We start from the raw sequence: 16896 nt of genomic DNA, 5'->3' as shown, positions 1-16896 counted from the left end.
GGAAAGAGGAGTGGGGAAAGGATTTAGGATCTGTGGGGTCAGCTAGGTTTCCTTTTGTGAGTTTATATAATGGTTTTGTTAGGATGGCAAAACCAGGTATCCAAAGGCAAAAGTATCCAACCATGGCCAGGAAGGAAAGGAGTTGTTGTTTTGTAGAAGGGATTTGGGTTTGGAGATTAGCAGGACACGAGCAGCAGGGAGAGCACATGTGTTTTTGTGAGAATTATGCCGAGATAGGTAACAGATGAGGAAGAAATTTGGGCTTGACTGAAGAAATGGGAGCTGTCTGTGTAGCTTTGCGGCAGTACAGCCCACGTAATTTGCTGAGCTTGATGGGTGTCAGGGTCAGTCCAGGTGAAAGCAAAGAGAGGCTGGGATGAAGGGTGCAAAGGAATAGTAAAGAAAGCAAGTTTGAGATCCAGAACAGAATAATGGATTGTGGAGGGAGGTATTGAGGATAGGAGAGTATATGGGTTTGGCACCATGGGGTGGATAGACAAAACAATTTGGTTGATAGGGCATAGATCCTGAACTAACTTGTAAGGCTTGTCTGGTTTTAGGACAGGTAAAATGGGGGAATTGTAAGGAGAGTTTATAGGCTTTAAAAGGCCATGCTGTAGCAGGTGAGTGATAACAGGTTTAATCCTTTCAAAGCATGGTGTGGGATGGGATATTGGCATTGAGTAGGGTAAGGGTGATTAGGTTTTAATGAGATGGTAAGGGGTGCATGATTGGTCACCAAGGAGGGAGTAGAGGTATCTTATACTTGTGGGTTAAGGTGGGTGGATACAAGAGGAGGATGCAAAGCAGGCTTTAGATTGGGAAGAAGGGCGGCAATGAGATGTAGCTGTAGTCCAGGAATAGTTAGGGAAGCAGGTAATTTAGTTAAAGTGTCTTAGCCTGATAAGGGAACTGGGCAGGTGGGGATAACTAAAAAGGAGTGCTTAAAAGAGTATTGTCTAAGTTGGCACCAGAGCTGGGGAGTTTTAAGAGGTTTAGAAGCCTGGCTGTCAATACCCACAACAGTTATGGAGGCAAGGGAAACAGGCCCTAGAAAAGAAGGTAATGTGGAGTGGGTAGTCTCCATATTGATTAAGAAGGGGACGGACTTACCCTCCACTGTGAGAGTTACTTAAAGCTCGGCATCTGTGATGGTTTACAGGGCTTCCGAGGTGATTGGGCAGCGTCAGTCTTCAGCTGCTAAGCCAAGATCTGGGAAGGAGTCCGTCAGAGAGCCTTGGACCACAGTTCCAGGGGCCCTGGGAGTGGCTACCAGGTGAGTCGAACAGTCCGATTTCCAGTGGGGTCCCACACAGATGGGACATGGCTTAGGAGGAATCCTGGGCTGCAGGCATTCCTTGGCCTGGTGGCCAGATTTCTGGCACTTGTAGCAAGCTCCTAGGGGAGGCGGTTCTGGAGGAACGCCTGGCCGCTACGGTTTAGGTGTTTGGAAGTTCTTGTGTGCTGGAGATGTGGCTGGGGTTTGTCTCACAGTGGAGGCAAGGAATTGCAACTTTTTTCTATTATTGTACACCTTGAAGGTGAGGTTAATTAAGTCCTGTTGTGGAGTTTGAGGGCTGGAATTTAATTTTTGGAGTTTTATTTAATGTCGGGAGCAGATTGGGTAATAAAATGTATATTGAGAATAAGATGGCCTTTTGACCTCTTAGGGTCTAGGGCTGTAAAGCATCTCAGGGTTGCTGCCAAATGAGCCATGAACTGAGCTGGGTTTTTATATTTGATGAAAAAGAGCCTAAACGCTATCTGATTTGGGATAAAGAAGAAGGAGCATTAACCTTGACTATGCCTTTAGCTCCAGACAACTTTTTAAGAGGAAATTGCTGGGCAGGTGGGGGAGGGCTAGTTGCGGAACGAAACTGTAAGCTGGACCAGGTATGAGGAGGGGAGGTGATACAAGGATTATAGGGTGGAGGAGCTGAGGCTGAGGAAGAATTAGGACCTAGCTCGGCGTGGCGAGGAGCAGCCTGGGGAGGAGGGGAGAGGTCAGATGGGTCTGTAGAAAAGGAAGATTAGAAAGACTCAGCGACGCTTGGGGTTGGGACTGAGGGGACAGGTGGGAGGGAAAGAAGGAAGATTTGGGATGACTTGCATTGGGCACAGAGACTAGGAAGGGACTGACGTGTAAAAGAATGCCTGGACGTCAGGCACCTCAGACCGTTTGCCTATTTTACGACAAGAATTATTTAGATCTTGTAGGATGGAAAAATTGAAAGTGCCATTTTCTGGCTATTTGGAACTACTGTCGAGTTTGTATTGGGGTCAAGCAGCATTGCAGAAGAAGATAAGATGCTTAGATTTTAGGTCAGGTGAGAGTTGAAGAGGTTTTAAGTTCTTAAGAACACAGGTTAAGGGAGAAGAAGGAGGAATGGAAGGTGGAAGTTTGCACATAGTGAAGGAGACAAGCCCAGAGGAAAGAGAGTAGAGACACGGAGAAGGGGTGGGGGGTTCTTCTGGAGGTTCTTGCCCTCCAGAAAAGCAGAGAAGGGGACGGGGTGCAGAAATAAGGGGTTGGGGCACAGAGGTAAGAGGTCGGGGCACGGAAATAAGGGATCAGGGTGCAGAGATAAGAGGTCGGGGCATGGAAATAAGGGATCGGGGTGCAGAGATAAGAGGTTGGGTTTCCTGCCCCTCCCCCAGAAAAGCAGGGCTTGCCGCTAAGGGTGAAGGATGAAGGCAGTCGTCCCTGCGCGGTCTGACACCTCTGAAACCTGGGTGAATAATCAGAGAGGCGTCCCTGCAATGATTAAACACAAAGGGAAGCCTGCCTTCCCTAGTCCGTGACCAGCGCCGGAGTTTTGGGTCCATGGATAAAACATGTCTCCTTTGTCTCTACCAGAAAATGAAAGGAATTGAAAATAAGAGAAGGGAGAGATTGAAGTGGGGCGCCAAGATTGAAAGGAGAAAGAGGTTAAGGGATAGTGAGAGAGGTTGGAGAAGAGGGTAAAAAGAGGCCGCTTACCGGATTTAAACTTGGTGAGATGTTCCTTGGGCTGGTTGGTCTGAGGACCAGAGGTCGTAGGTGGATCTTTCTCACAGAGCAAAGAGCAGGACGACAGGGGATTGATCTCCCAAGGGAGATCCCCCGATCTGAGTCAGGGCACCACATTTCATGCGTGTCTGTGTGAAGAGACCACCAAACAGGCTTTGTGTGAGCAATAAAGCTTTTAATCACCTGGGTGCAGGTGGGCTGAGTCCAAAAAGAGAGTCAGTGAAGGGAGATAAGGGTGGGGCCATTTTATAGGATTTGGGTAGGTAAAGGAAAAAGGGGGGTTGTTCTCTGGCGGGCAGGAGTGGGGGTCGCAAGGTGCTCAGTAGGGGAGCTTTTGAGCCAGGATGAGCCAGGAGAAGGAATTTCACAAGATAATGCCATCAGTTAAGGCAGGAATACGCCATTTTCATTTCTTTTGTGGTGGAATGTCATCAGTTAAGGCAGGAACCAGCCATCTGAAAGTGTACATTCAGGTCACAGGGGATATGATGGCTTAGCTTGGGCTCAGAGGCCTGACACATTCTGCATTCCCATTTATTTCAGAATATTTCCTAGACTCCTGTTATGATTAGTATGTATTGAGAGTTGGGCTTTATACCTCATTCCATGAAAATTTATGCACATCTCCTTTTTGGATGTATCATTGTTTGCTAGATGTCCACAATAGGGCATTTGTGAATAAACAAAATACTTGGTGCTATGAAATTGGGGACAAGATGATATGGATTGATCCTCTTCAAGTGTAGCTTGGTGAGTGCCAGGTAGTTATCCCATTGGTGAAGAGAAGAGTAAATTCACAAGTTGAGATCCTGAAAAACAAACAGCTGAAGGTTGCCCCTCCTACTGCTCTTGGTAATGGTCTTCGTTGCCTGTTCTAAAATGCAGGTTGTTACAATAAGAACAAAGAGCTGTACATGACATGAACCTGGAGAGGGGCTTGGCTTAGACTAGATCAACCTTTGTGGATGAGGTTTGAGATACCACTTTTCTGCTCCATGGTAAAGGCCTGTAGCCTATTGTCTAGTCTGCAAAAATTCTGTGAGCTCCACTCTCACCACATTAATAAGCTAAATGTGTCACAACAATGGGGTATGGTGTTGGGGGTGTTTGTGGGGAAGAGGCATGTCCCAAGACCAGTTAGACTAAAGTCCAAGGAGTAATGAAGGATAGGATAAGCAAATGTAGCAGGGAGCAAAACACAGTTTTTTTAACTAACATGTATTTCCTAAAAATGTAAAAAGTTTTAAAAATGTAATTTTATAAAATGAAGTCTAAAGTATACAAGTAAAACATTTCTAAAACCTACATGAAATCTAATAATATTGATTCTAAAATTGTTGATACGTTTTAATATGTTCCCTCTCCTTAGCCAAAATTGTAAATCAGATTTTGCTTAGTGACGGAATAGGATCTCTAGTGGGCTTGCAATTCCCAGGAAAGATTTAGGAGGAGATAACGGGGAAGGGGCAAAAAAATGCAACACAAAAAGACTAAGTATTTTTTAGTATAGTAGATCAGAGTAGATTTCACAGGAGATTGAACACTTCATTTTTCTGCCAAATTTTGGATGTGGAATTCAGAAAAAGAGCAGATTATGTGTGCTTTATTTTTTGTTTACATCCAAGTTGTGTGTGTGGAATTTTGTGACTCTTCCAATCCAGCAATAACCAGGTAAAAAATGTAATGGAAAAAAATCTAATTTTCACAGAAGTATAAACTTGCCAGAAGTCTATTAAAACATATTTATGAGTCCTATAAGAAAACTTGAATACATGGAGAGATAAAATGCTGCTACATAAAGTCAAATATTATAAACTGATTATTGAAATCATCTATGTATTGCTAAGATAAAGTAGTAATGCACTATTAAGTATTGTTTTAACATCCTATACAAATTACATTTGCTAGCATTTCTTCCAGAAATTTGCAATTACCTTCTTAAACATTACCCTCAGTATTTTTAAAAACTTTTCCGCATGTTGTATTCTTTCTCATTTTTTTCCTGCTTCTTACTCCTTTTAAAATAGTAAAGAATTTTTTTCTTTAAAAGTATTAGTTCTGTAATCCCAGCACTTTGGGAGTCCAAGGCGGGTGAATCATGAGGTCAGGAGCCTGGCCAACATAGTGAAACCCTGTCTCTACTAAAAATACAAAAATCAGCCGGGCATGGTGGCACACACCTGTAGTCCTAGCTACTCGGGAGGCTGAGGCAGGAGAATCACTTGAACCCAGGAGGCGGAGGTTGCGGTGAGCCGAGATCACACCACTGCACTCCTGCCTGGGTGACAGAGCGAGACATGGTCTCAAAAAAAAAAAAAAAAAAAAAAAGTGATCTTGGGAGACAGAACTTTCTAAATGATCGAAAAGCACTTGCATCATTCAATAACCATTTCCTCATTTCCAGCATGCATATGATTGGGAGTGTCATGCTCTGTTTTGCTGTGAAGACGGAGACAAAAATTAGTCAAATCACTTAGTTAAAATCAACTTGGAAAACAGATCATAATCCAGTTTTTCAAAATCAAGAACTTTGATCCTGTAGCTACTTTTTTATAAATTTAAAATTGATATGAACAGAATTAATAAACTTAGTAAACAAACTCAGACCTCTTAGGAAAAAGACAATGTCTACAGATAAGAGTAAGCGAAATTAGCTTTGCAGAGCTGAAACCTCTAATTATTCCTGGCCTCTTCCCTGCTAAGTCAATTATTAAACTGGTAATATTTATTCATTTTATTATTTGTGCTTTTGTTTATAAATATGCTGTTATAAATATGCCTAATGCTTGGCATATAGTCTCTTTTATTTATTTATTTTTGAGACGGAGTCTTGCACTGTCACCCAGGCTGGAGTGCAGTGGCGCAATCTTGGCTCACTGCAACCTCTGTCTCCCAGGTTCAAGCGATTCTCCTGCCTCAGCCTCCTGAGTAGCTGGGATTATAGGTGCCTGCCACCACACCTGGATAACTTTTTTGTATTTTTAGTAGAGACGAAGTTTCACCATGTTGGTCAGGTTGGTTTCAAACTTCTGACTTTGTGATCTGCCCGCCTCAGCCTCCTATAGTGCTGGGATTATAGGTATGAACCCCCGCGCCCGACCGGCATATAGTCTTAACTATAGTTTGAAGATAGATTTATTTGTGAAAGAATCTAGATTTTCAAAGATAGATAGATAGCTTGATTGAAAAATATCAAGCAAGCTGGGCATGGTGGCTCGTACCTGTAATCCCAGCACTTTGGGAGGCTGAAGTGAGAAGACCACTTGAGCCCAGGAATTCAATACCAGCCTGGGCAACACAGTGAGTCCTTGTCTCTAAAAAATAAAAAGGAAAGAAAGCAAAATACCTAACAGAATAGAATCCATGGACTTGCATCTTACAGAAAAATAAGAAGATAATGTAAGTTAAGCATCTTCTTTAGTGATTTTCACATAGTGCAATGGTTCTCAAATAGTGGACGTGGGCCAGCAACATGAACACCACTTGGGAATTTTAGAAATGCAAATTTTCTGGCTCTACCTAGCCTTATTGAGCAGAATCTGAGATTGGAGCCCGGCAATCTTTGTTTTAATAAGCCCTCTCTGTGATTCAGTTACACTCTAAAGTTTGAGAATTTCTGACACAGTAGAAATGCTATGAAAAGGCCCTTATATTTATGATGTTTAGAAAAAAAATTTGTCTGTAGCAAAAGATAATATTTGCCCAGAAGTTCATTTTTATCTCTAGCACAAATAATCAGGGTACTTATCATTCTATTTTTTCATTACATGTCAAAGATTCATAAGTAGTTTGCAACAGCTTTCTTCATACACTTAAGTAATCATTAATTCCTTACATTTGCTTTCAAAAATTATTTCAAACAGCAGAGTTAGATTTCACATGTACTTTACTTACCTCATCAAGATAATGTTTCTATAATGATCTTGCTTATATGTTGCATAATTAGATCTAGTATCTCTCTAATGAGACATACCATGTTATCTGGAACCAGCTGTTATATCCTGGATAGCAAAGGACACTTAAAATTTTCTGAGACACTCAAGAATAATAAAAGTGGTCATTTCATAAAATTATATTTTCTTCCTTTCTTTAAGAAAGTTGTTATTAAATAGTTGTTTTTGAATTGATATCGATATTCACAACAGCTCAAAGGACTAAGGCAGTCAGCTAGTTTTGGCAGGAAGCATAATGTGTAATAATTATTATGCTGGGAGAATAAAGACTCTCACTCAGTTCTCACAACTGTAAACAGTAAACTGAGAGTATAGACCAGTTTTTTCTAATATCTTTGCATTTGCATATTTATCATACATCTGAAATTTTTACATTACAGTTTTAAAAATAATATTTTTATATGAAGCATACATTTATTTATTGAGAAAGAGTTGTAAGTAGCCTTAGGAATGTTGTAGTCCTTTTTCCAGTGACTGCTTACGTGTGTTTAATAAATATGAGATGGAGGTAAGTAGACATATATACCTATGGGGCTTGCTTTATTGATTATTCACTCACAAAAATATCTATGTGCATTTTTAATACAGACAAATGAATACACAATAGACATATGTGGATATGCAAAGTGAACTGCATGAAGGCATAGCCACTTGTTTACATTCAGTAGCATTCTCACTTCCCTGCTCAAATGTAAATACATAACTATTTATCTAAACTGTATTTGCTTGTTAATGAAACCAGAGCATGCAGCATTTTATGAAAGTGTGGTGAATTAATGGATAAGATTACCTCACCTCCCTACAGCCTGAGTCTCTACAGAAGAGGAAATTAAGGGAGACAAACTGAACTGTGATGCTTGGGGACTCCCTTGATTCTGCCTGTCACCGTTTTAAAGCTGGCTCAAGGCCTCAGGGGAGTCTGGCTGTTCTAGCCTTCCTCAGCCAGCCAGACGGTAACGGTCCACTGCTTTTATTCATTACCCTGAATGTAATGCACTAAATTTAACAAGTAACACACTCAGCGGGAATTTATTGGCCTTTTGCAGCATGATTGCAAGGTAGGATATGGATATGGATTCCAATTACTGTTGACACCCAGATAAGAAGAACAAAGCCTGTATATAATTATTAATCAAAGTTGATATCTTAGGGAAATGAAATTAAATAAATAAATAAATATCTCTATACTATGTGATGCAAACATTCCCAAGTTTGGAAATCTCTTTCTGGTTATACAATAGAAGCATTCCAATTAAATATAGCAATAATAAAATAGCAACACGTAAAGACAAATGTTCTTTTAAAGCAGCAACTTCCACATAAAAATAGCTCATGGAGCAGATGTATGGAAAACAAATTCCAAACAGAGACTCATACGTAATGTGTGAATAAATAGCCAAATAAACAGCAGTCTTTAAATAAGGATTTAATATTTTAATTAGAAAAAATAATCCACATAATATTGTTATTCCAGAAGGTAGTTATATAGAGATCTATTAAAATAGAAGTAATTTTTTAAAAAATATAGGATTACATTTTCATATCTATAGTACTAGAGTTACCCAATCATGAAAATTATTGTTGGTCTATAGGTAAATATTTATGATGAACCTCAAAGTCCTTGGGTTGCAATAGGAAAATGGGAGGAGCCAGATTCATTAACTCACTTCACGCAAGGATTTGCTATTGAAATTGTTTGTTTTCTTTATAAAGGCCATAGGGAAACACAAATGTAAAGGTATAGAAGAAAATGAACATGATATTATTTTATCACACTGTGGATGAAAAATGTTGAAGAATGTAAGTCATACAAAAACAAAAGGGAACGTCACCTTCGACGTGACTAACCCAAATGACCAATTTAAATTAATGAAATAAGAGGCAACATGCATCACTGGTAAAGGCTTGAACCCTCACATTACACAGAATCATACCCTGGTTTCAATAATTACGAGCTTTCTGACCTTGGGCCACTAATTTAATGTCTCTTAGCCTGTTTCCTCAAGTGTATAATAGGGACGATTATAGTAGCTACCTGCACTGTTAAACTAAAATAAAATAATTCCAGTAAATTACTTAAAATCGTACTGAGTACAAAGTAAATACTCAATAAATATTAGCATTTTATGTTATTTTGTATTAATTTAACCTATTCAGTATTAAAACTTCTTAAGCTAGAAAGAAAATATCATCAAAACCTTTCTTTTATTCCTGGATATGCTTTAGTATAAATTTCAGCTGAAGCGTTTTAATGAAGAAAACGGACATTTTATCCCCCTATGGATCAGTCTGGATTTGAGTCATGGTTTTATAGCACAGTCTTGTCACAATTTAATTTGTGTGAAGTTAATTTAACTTGTGTGAAGTTAAATTACACTTCTGATACTCAGCATATTTAATGTATAACATTGGCCCAGTGATACCTGCCTTTGAGGGCATATAGGGGAAATTGGAGGAAACGTACATCTATAAGTATGTCCCTGAGATTCAGCACGTGGGCTAGTACTATCCAAATATGGAGCTATTTATTATTAGGGTTCTATACATGGACTCTTGTGTTTTGTCATCAATGTGATTCCTCCAGGTATGATTCCCAGTATGTAGCAAATGAAGGCTGGAACATGCTAATTGGTCTTTTCAAGACTTCAGAGTTAATAAAATGGTAGAGCAAGAGCCTAACTCACCTAGCTCAGAGTAAACATTCCTAAGTCAGTGTTCTTTCTACTACAGAAACTGCCCTCAGTAGATGAGGAAGTAAAGGTAGATAACTGACAAAATGTGTGTGATTGTGTGTGTGTGTGTGTGTGTGTGTAAAGCATATGCTGTTGATCATGATGGTTGGTACACAGTTTGGGTCTTAGATAGTGGCTAAATGAAAATCATCGAAGTTGTGCCATGTTTTTTTCTGATTTTCCTAAGAATGTCATGGAGGTTACCTAATTGAAGCCATAAATAATTGAAATAATGAGATAAAATTATCTGCAGAGAGATAAAGAAGTACTTCAATGTCAATATCACCTACTGATGCTTTGGGGGCTAAGACTTCAAAAGGCCCATAAAGCCAAAGGAAGCAGTTAAGTAACATGGATTCTGTCAACCTTAGGGAATCCTAGTATAACAATAAAATGATTATTTAAGCCACACACATTAAACAAAACTAACAATCAAATAGTATCATATAGATATGTCTAATTATTTTTTCATTTGAATTTTGTCATTACACTGGAACAATTTTTATTTCAGAATACATAGGATCTTCATGTAAAAACTTCAGATAACTTAAAGTTAGAGGCATAGTCTTCCAAATCAGAGAAACATGAATAATACATGATCTTTTAAACATGAAGAAAGGATAAATTAAACAAAATAGTACTTTAAGTAGATAGTGAGTAAATTTTTACATTGAAGGAAATTCATTCATTCATTCATTCATTCTTAAGTGTTAAGTGCCTTCTCTTAACTAGTTCTGTGCTAGCAATGAGGATACAGCACTAAATCAGATAGATGAGGTCACTGGCCTCATAGGTATTTAGATTCCAGTAGTGGAGAAAAATATGAAACAATCATTGATATGGTTTGGCCACGTCCCCACCCAAATCTCGTCTTGAATTGCAGCTCCCACAATTCCCATGTGCTGTGGGAGGAACCTGGTGGGAGGTCATTGAATTATGGGGGCAGGTCTTTCCTGCATTGTTCTCATGATGGTGAATGAGTCTCAGGAGATCTGATGGTTTTAAAAACAGGAGTTTCCCTGGACAAGCTCTCTCTTTGCCTGTTGCCGTCTGTGTAAGATGTGACTTGCTCCTTTTTGCCCTCCATCATGATTGTGAGGCCTCCCCAGCCATGTGAAACTGTAAATCCATTAAACCTCTTTCTTTTGTAAATTTCCCAGTATTGGGTATGTCTTTATCAGCAGCATGAAAACCGACTAATACAATCATATAATTACAATTTTAACAAGGACATTGACTGCAATGGAAGTCTATATGAGGATTTAAACCTACTCTGGGTAAAGGGTCAGAAGGGTCTCAATGGGACATAATTTCACATGTACTAACTCACTCAACCCTCAAACCAACCTGATGACATCAGTACTGCTACAGTCACCCTGTTCACAGATAAGAAAACTGAGGAACAAAGGCATTAAATACCTTAACAAATCACAGAGCCAGTAAGGGATAGAGCCAGCATCCAAACCCAGGTTGCTTAGTTTTAGATTCTTCTTTTAACCACTCACTGTGCTGTAGAAGTCTGTGCATCTGTGAGGGGATAATGAGAACACACTCCAGCTAGAAATCGAGGCAGCTGGGAAAGCCCAAGGTGGTAAGAGCTTGGTACTGGAGAAGAGGACTGTCTCAAGTCCTGTTCTTGAGAACAAGAACTGTCTGGGTGCTGTTCTTTTGAAATGTGAAAAATATTACAAATGTGAAAAATTATGTATGTAATTTTAGATTGTCTAATAGCCACAGTGAAAAAGAGCAAAATGCAACAGATGGGTACAATCGGGCAATCTTATAAAATAAACATGCCGTTACCATGTGATGTAGCAACTGGACTCTTGAGCTTTTAAACTAGACAAATATAATTCATGATTATATAAAAACCTGTACGGAAATGATTATAGCAAAAACAGGAGCCAACCTGGTACTTCAACGGGCAAGTAGTTAAATAAAATCTGTGGTACATCCCTACCAGGGGATAGTACTCAGCAAAAAAAAGAAGAATGAACTGTTAAAATGACTTGGATTAATCTTCAGAGAATTATGCTAAGGAAAAAAAGGCAATCCTAAAAGTTTACACACTGTATGATTTCATTTACACAAAATTCTTTCAATGACAAAATTTTAGAAATGCAGAAAAGACCAGTAGTTGCTAGGGGTCAGGGCTGGGCAGGGACAGGGCACAGGAAGGAGGGCAGAGTGGTTATAATAGGGAAGTATAAGCAATCTGTGATGAAGGAACGGTTCTGTATTTTGATGTGGTAGTAGATACAACCTACGCATGTGATACAGTTGCACAGAACTAAACACCTACACACACACACACACACACACACACACACGAGTACAATTAAAATTAGGAAAATATGAATAAGATAGTATCATTGCCAATATTCTAGTAGCAATATTGTGACTAAGATTTGCAAGATACTACTATTGGGAAAACTGGATAAAGGGTACACAGGATTTCTCTGTATTATGTCTTACAACTGCACGGAAATCTAGAATTATCTCAAAACAAAATGTTAATTACAAGAAAAGAAATATGAAATTCATTTTTCTTTTTTTTTGAGACGGAGTCTTGCTCTGTCCCCCGGCACCCAGGCTGGAATGTAGTGGCGCGATCTCGGCTCACTGCAAGCTCCGCCTCCCGGGTTCACGCCATTCTCCTGCCTCAGCCTCCCGCGTAGCTGGGACTACAGGCGCCTTCCCCTACGCCCGGCTAATTTTTTGTATTTTTAGTAGAGACGGGGTTTCACCATGTTAGCCAGGATGGTCTCGATCTCCTGACCTTGTGATCCACCCGCCTCGGCCTCCCAAAGTGCTGGGACTACAGGCTTGAGCCACCACGCCCAGCCGAAATTCATTTTTCTTAATCAAATATATTCAAAATATTTGTATTTCAACATACGAAACAATATGGAAAGTATTGAGATATTTTACATTTTTCTCATATTGTCCATTTGGGCTAGCCCCATTCCAAGTTCTCAGTAGACACATGTGGCTAGTGGTGACCATACAAGACAGCACAGGTATAGAGGAACACAGAGACAAGAGGTGAGGCAGAGGCTAAAGGTAGGGAGGGTGAGCACTTTGGGAGGCCGAGGCGGGCGGATCACGAGGTCAGGAGATCGAGACCATCCTGGCTAACACTGTGAAACCCTGTCTCTACTAAAAAAAATACAAAAAATCAGCCAGGCGCGGTGGCAGGCGCCTGTAGTCCCAGCTACTCAGGAGGCTGAGGCAGGAGAATGGCGTGAACCCGGGAGGCAGAGCTTGCAGTGAGCCGAGATTGTGCCACTGCACTCCGGCCTGGGTGAAAGAGCGAGACTCCGTCTCAAAAAAATAAAAATAAAAAAAATAAAAAAGCAGAGTGTTCGTAATGGCACACAGGGCTTCATGTGCACTCTCCTGCTGCTTTCTCCCTTATTCTCCTTCAGCCACACTAGATTCCTTGCTGCTCCTGGAAAATGCCAAGCACACATGGTCTGGCCTTGGGCACCTTGCTCTGCATGCTTTCTCTGCCTGGAACTGTCGCCCCTGGATACCTCTCTGACGTGCTCCCACACCTGGAATGGTCTCTGCTCAGATGTCTATCATGAGGTCTTCCCTGATCTACTTCTATAAAATAGCAAATGGCACCTTTCTATGCCCCGCTCCATCACCCATTATATGGCTTTCATTTTCTTCTTCATATTTACATCATCTGACAGTCTATACATACATATGCACTTGTATATTTGTCAGTCTTCCACAGAGGGCAGCGGTATTGTCTGCTTTCTTGGAGACATATCTCCCAGAGCCTGGAAGAGTTCCTGGCACACAGTATACATGCAATGAATATTTGTTGAATAAATTGTTTGAGGAATAAATGATTTATGTTTAATTCCTTCATAGTTTTCAAACAAACTACCTCAAATAAAATCTACACATACTTTCCTTGAAATCAAAAACTGACATAATCAATTTCAGAACTTGGGTAAAGTTTCCTGGGTGTTTAAAGCATGAAGCACAGAAGCAATCTCTTTGCATTCTAATAAAAATCAATAAAATATTTTTCACGCAAAGATTAAACTCATGGCTAAAAGTTGTTTGTTTTTTTAACATTGCTAATTATTTTAGAGAGCTCTTATTTCTGTTATAATTATGCTTAAAGTTTATTTCTGTATTCATGATTAATTTATTTATATCTTGTTGCTAAATCTACTTTTTTACCAAGTAAATTCACTCAGAAATTCTCAAAGAAAGTTACTCACTACTGGGCCTCCAGGGACATATTACCTTCTTGGAGATGCATTCTTCCAATAACCCCAATCAGATGTTTTTTTCTCTCTTGGACTTCCATTGTTGTACTAGTTATGTATCTGAATTTAACACCTACTCCAGTCTACTTACATCAGAGATATTTATGAAAATGTTATCACTCCAGGAAGGCAGAAACTGTCTTCTTCTCTCTCAGTCACTAGCATAATGCTGTGCACTTCTCAGTTGAACTTAGATAAATATTTAATGAGCTGAATTGAATTATGTTTTTAATAATGTATGCATACATCTAGTTTAGAAGACTTGATAAGCAAGCAGTGCTTAAGATACTTTGCACACACAAATTCAGACTGTCCAGTATTTGTCCCAGAAAATAACTAATATCAAGCTCCTATGATACATTAAAAATTTTACACGTGATCTCATTTAGCCTCCATAAAATATGAAGTGGGTATTATTCGTAACACTGTTATCTATGACGAACTGGAAGTTCAGAAAGAACATCTAATGTTTCCAAGTCTTAACAGCTGTTAAATGTCAGGATTCTCCAAGTTGGCTGACCCCAAAGTATTGTTTTACACTTCCTAGTGGGGTTCTAATACTTTAATATAGAGATAGATAGCTTCTGAAGACAAGCAATAGGAAGTATATATTTCAAAAGAGGAAATTGACGTGTTAGAGATTATCTAGAGAAACACATCCGAGACATGTTGAACTTCAGAAACTATATCTCATGTAAGTTGAAGAAATTGGAGTGTTTGGGGCCAAGAAAATAGCAAAGGATACAGCATAGAAAGAAATTTGGCCTCACTCAAAGAGAGGCCCAGTCTTTGTATCTGGTTCTTTGGGGGTAACCTCTAAACCCTTGAAATTCACCAGGTGATTGATAGGAATGTCTTTGTTATTCATGATGGGCTCTTTGGACAACTTGCTATATTGTTAATCAATCAGTCATGCCTATGTATTGAAACTCCAGCAAAATCTTTGAGTACAGAAGCTCAGTTGATCTTCCCTGTTTGATAGTTCTTCATGTGTATTGCAGTGTTTTGGACACGTCCCCCAAAAAGCATGCATTTAAAAGTTAGTTAAATATCCAGTTCCAGAGTGTTGAGTGGTAGGGCCTAATGAGAGGCGATTAGTCCATGAGGGCAAAGCGAATGGATTAATGCTGTTATCACGGGAGTGAGTTTGTTATAAAAGGCATACATTGACCCTCTTGTCCCTCTTTTACTCTCTCTCCCTCTCTTGCCCTTCCACCTTCTGCCACGGGATGACACACTGAGAAGGCCCAGATGCTGGTTGCTTGGTCTTGGACTCCCCAGCCTCCAGAACTGTGATAAATCAATTTCTGTTCATTATAAACTATCTAGTGTGTGGTATTGTTATACCAACACAAAATGGGCCAAAAATACACCATCACACATCAGTAGTAGAAGAGAATACATCCTAAAGACAGCACAAATCTCCCATTTGGAACCCTTCCAGACTCTGTACTAGGTGTCTCCTTCTTTGACTGATTTTATGAATCATTCCCCTGTAATAAATAAAACTGTGAGTATAATAAGTTTCAGGGAGTTCTGTATTTCTAGTAAATTATGGAATCTGAAGGTGGTTTGGGGCAATATGGAACTTGTGGTGGGTGTCAGAAGTAAAGGTGGTCTTCTCTTTAACTGTGTAGCTGGATTCTAATTTCGTTAAGTTAAACTCCAAAATTTTGGGCAGACTTTGTGGTCTGGAAAACTTTATCATAAGTCCATGTAGATGCATAACAATAATGCCATAATTCCAGAGATCCTTAAAAATTTATTGTAACAAATTAAAGGTTTGTCTGGGGAGAAGGGCATGAAAACTGACCTCCAATATTCAAAGTGCTGTCATATAGACATATTTGGTATTAGTCTAGAGATAAAATTTGGTTCAAATCAGAAAGAACTTCTTAATTAGAGTTATGCAAAAATTTCATTAGTTGCCTAGGAAAGTAGTAACTTCCTTACCTTAGAAAATGTTAATTCCTTAGTTAAAATGCTATAAGCCAGAGAGATATATTGCTAAGGAATTTCAGCCTAAGAGAGGGTGGGTGATTTTTAAAGGTGTCTTCTAACTCTTCAGATTCTGCTATTTTGGCCGGGCACGGTGGCTTACGCCTGTAATCTCAGCACTTTGGGAGGCCGAGGTGGGCGGATCATGAGGTCAGGAGATCTAGACCATCCTGGCTAACACAGCGAAACCCCGTCTCTACTAAAAATACAAAAAATTAGCTGGGCGTGGTGGCAGGCGCCTGTAGTCCCAGCTACTCGGGAGGCTGAGGCAGGAGAATGGCGTGAACCCGGGAGGTGGAGCTTGCAGTGAGCTGAGATCGCGCCACTGCACTCCAGCCTGGGCGACAGAGGGAGACTCTGTCTCAACAACAACAACAAAAATACAAAAATACAAAAATTAGCTGTGTATGGTGGTGCATGCCTGTAGTCCCAGCTACTTGGGAGGCTGAAGCAGGAAAACTGCTTGAACCGAGAGGTGGAGGCTGCAGTGAGCCGAGATCACACCACTGCACTCCAGCTCACGCCACTGCACTCCAGCGTGGGCGAAAGAGCGAGACTCTGTCTTTAAAAAAAAGAAAAAAAAAATTCTGCCATTTTGTCCAGGTGCGGTGGCTCACGCCTGTAATCCCAGCACTTTGGGAGGCCAAGGTGGGCAGATCATGAGGTCAGGAGATCGAGACCATTCTGGCTAACATGGTGAAACCCCGTCTCTACTAAAAATACAAAAAATTAGACTCCACCCCCCGCCCCCCAAAAAAAGATTCTGCTATTTTTTGGTCACCATTACTATTTCTTTAAACTGACAACGAATAAATCCTAGCTTCCATATATAATAGGCCAAAGTCTTTGATTTGGCTCTTACAAAGATCTGTTATTTTGTTTTAGATCACTTAATGTAATCCAATTAGCTG

Source organism: Nomascus leucogenys, chromosome 25 (genome assembly GCF_006542625.1).
Source record: "Nomascus leucogenys isolate Asia chromosome 25, Asia_NLE_v1, whole genome shotgun sequence".
NCBI classification, from domain to species: Eukaryota; Metazoa; Chordata; class Mammalia; order Primates; family Hylobatidae; genus Nomascus; species Nomascus leucogenys.
Note: the sequence above shows the minus strand (reverse complement) of the source record.